Here is a 3,794-nt window from a genome sequence, read left to right as displayed (position 1 = left end):
TTTCATTATAACTCGGAATTAATATTATAATATATCATTGGAAACATAATTTCAAGATCTATCCAACCACATAATATTTACATAAAAATTATGAGGCATAAAAATAATATCTGACTGTCTTTGAACATCTTTAAAATTGGAATAGAATTAGGACTTAAAAAAGGAAAGTTATATTCAATTTCAAATTTTTTGTTTTTATCTTTACAAAATGGATAATTAAGATCTTTTAGAAACTCATATAAGCTTCTAATAAATCCTAATTAGTTTAGGAAGAGGATTAAACCTTTGCACCCTCCACATGATCATTGGGTCATAGGTAAAATCCGGTTTGAGCCTAGTTTAGTATTTTGGCCATAACTTCCTCATTATTCATCGGAATTGGGCTTATAATATATCGTTGGAAAGGTCTTTTCAACCCGATCCAACTAAAGCATTATTGGACCCTTATAATGGACCAAACCCAACTGGATTGGAAATTTTCTTAAATAAAGTGAAAGAAGAAACATTTTTGAAAACAGAAAGAGAGATATTTTAATAAAAACATCCACAACACTAGACCTTTCACACTTTTACATCGTTTGATAATCAAATGACATGAAAGATATTCATCACAGGGTTTAGTTTTTGGGAGACACATTTGGGTGTTTACACAAAGTATTGGCTCATCGCAAGCACCAAGGAAACAGTTCACAATCAAGCACAAGCGCCAAGGCACCGACCCATTTAAAAAATGTGACGGGGTACTGGCATAACAATCATTCGCAGCAAGGCATCAACACAACAAGCATTCAAGCGAAGCATCAGCTGATAGAGGATCGCAAGGCGACAAGGTCTTCGACAAATTTCAATAGGATGAGAAAGTTGTCAATTAAATGACCGAGTCAAGGAACGGACGAGTTTTTGAAGACAACTATAAGCAACGGTCTTCGACGATGTTCCCTAGGATGAGGAAGATTGTCATACAAAGACTGAAGACAACTTTAAGTAGTGGTCTTCGATGATATTCTCTAGGATGAGAAAATTGTCAAAATTAAAGATGGCTACAAGTAACCACCTTCGACAATATTCCCTTGGATGTGGAAGATTGTCACAACAAAACTTAAGATGGCTACAAGTAGTCACCTTCGACGATGTTCCCTAGGATATGGAAGATGGTCACAAAAATTGAAGATGTGTTGGGTTTCGATAAGTCCGACTCACCGTGGAAGAAAACCCTAGCCCAAGACCACACTCACACAATAAATATAATCATATTGCATAATTAACTTAAACAACAAGATTAAGAAATAAAGATATAATACCTTTGGCGCGTGCTTCGCTCACTAAAAGAGCACTTACATCGAAATCTCTAACCCCCGCTCGCACCAGGACCTTAAACAAAGTCCACCCGCAACTCAAGCCTCGAAAATGGTCAAATTCTCAGGAATTAGCTAAGCCCGACCTAAGCTCGAGTAATTATATCTGTTCAAAGGTTTTCACAATGGTGATGCTTTTTTCAACACTTAAGTGCTTTTCCTAATACCCCAACTTGGGTATTTATAGCGAAAGGCAAGAGTGAGATTTTCTCTTCCATCAATGTGAGAGAATTATTTTTCCATTTTATTTTTAAACCAAAAATAAAATTAATCATCAAGCTACTAATAAATCAACAAGTGGCATATTAATGATAGAGGTTAGGTGCGGACCACTTGGAAAAAGAGGGACCAAACTTGCTCCCCAATCCTCTCCCATAGCAGGCCACCTAAAGATTCAAGCATCCAATCCATGCGCGCCACATGGTACCCACACTTGGGCACCAAGGCACCCCAGTGTGGGTTGCTCTTCTTGCTGCCACGCCTTCGACCCAACAGGCCATGCACATATGTGCATGCTGCTTGGCCGAGGCTTGCTGCTAGCAAACCACGCACCAATGTGCAGGCTTCTAGCCCTGGCCTGGTAACTTGCCACGCACCAATGTGCGGGCTGCTAGCCCCGGCCTGGTAGCAAGCCACGCACATTAGCACACATAAGCAAGCGTAAGCTCGTCTTGGTGCGCTTGCTAGTGACCTTGCTAGGCCAAATGCCCCTAAACTCGGTTTGCTCGGGGAATTCCAATGCTAGGGGTATTTGGGTAATTTTGTTGATTTATTAGTAATTTTTCCGTCTCGTCTTTTATTATTTTCGACTAGACTTTCGATGCTAGGTTTTGAAGCTCCACAATTGAATTTCCGACGTCTAAATATTACTTACTTGGGCGACTCATTAATTCCTTCCAAATAAATTCGTCGCGTCGATTTGTAAGTTGCTTGAGTGTGACCCCAAGGGTTCAATCAAGATTAAGTTGTAATATTAATTATATATTAATATTACTGATTGGAAGCGGCCTCCACCTAGGCATTCTGATCACTTGACCTCACTGAATAATTATCTTTCTAATATTTTTGAACCCTTTATCAGAATAATACACTTGTTCTAAGGACACCAATCGTTTAAATCTCCCACATGTCCTTCCGGACAAGTGCGCTTTTAGTGTATAGTATTTTTCCTATGTTACTTAAGGTCTCTTCATGAACTATAAGGCAAGATTTATTTGTCATCCTTATTATGTCCATAAGTGTTTCTCGATCCGAAGTCTGACTATCAATAAAAAAATGATTTCTAATATCCATCCAAGCACGACCATGTATTTTACGGTCTCGCTCTTCGAGAGGCCTTGTAGACAATAAAGTCATCTTCCCTATTTTAGTAAGGGGTCATTCTTAGTATTTTAATGTAGCTTCTCTTACTGAGAGGACCTAGCCGCCCGAGTGTTTCCATTATAATCCCCTTTTACGACAGACGTTTGACATCATCAAAGCGGACTAGTACCCAGACAAGAGAACTCACAATACACATGGCCGAGGAAATTAAACAGGTTCCGATAGCCATAATGAGAAGAATACTTATGAAATTTTTTAATCTCTTAAAGTATTCTCATAGGTCAATCCAGTATGGTTCTGAACCAATACCTGTGCAAATGATTTATGACAATCATGTCCTTGTAGCACAAGAAATGGTGCTATAAATAAAACTACACACTAACATCCAAGAAGCATCATGGCAGCCTAGTCCATAACTTGATTGCGATTTACCATGACTTACTGCATCTTGCCTGCGGTGCACATCACAAGGGAGCAAGAAACATAAGGCTAGCAGCCTACTCCGCAACCTTACTGCGGCTCGCAGCCTAGTATCACAGCCCAGTTGCGGCCACTTATTAACCAACGAAATTAGCTCTATAATTGGTGTTTTAGGATACCTAATCCAAAGTAAAGACTACTACTATTTTCCTAGCATATAAATAGGTTTTAGCTAATCTTTTATTTTATCACTTTTACATACATTATTTTAAAGCTTTAAGTATTACTTTCTTTGTTATTATTTTCTACGGTTCAACTTTCAAGATTCAATATTTCATAATTAATTCCAAGTATTGAATTTTTTTCCCAATTTTCTTATTTTATTACAGTTAACTACGTATTCTTTATTGATTATCATTCTTGATTTTATTATTATTTGTGAGTAGTTTCACTATTTTTTCAGGGAGCATTTGTCTTGTGGAATATTTTTTTATTTAATAGAGGGAAAGGGATCGTTCTATTGCATTGATTCATATTAGTGGGGATATTTAATTTTAGATGTCTTTAGTTCTTGATTAATTCATTATTATAATTCTTGTTGCTTGATAGTCCGTGATTGTTCTAGTTTAGATTTCTCAATATTGATTGGTTTCTTGCTTAGTATATATTTGAGTCAGTTTAATTAGTTAGTCTTTA

Source organism: Chenopodium album, chromosome 1, assembly GCF_948465745.1.
Source record: "Chenopodium album chromosome 1, dcCheAlbu1.1, whole genome shotgun sequence".
In the NCBI taxonomy this organism is placed as follows: Eukaryota; Viridiplantae; Streptophyta; class Magnoliopsida; order Caryophyllales; family Amaranthaceae; genus Chenopodium; species Chenopodium album.
The sequence above is the reverse complement of the archived record's forward strand: the minus strand, read 5'-3'. Positions refer to the sequence as shown.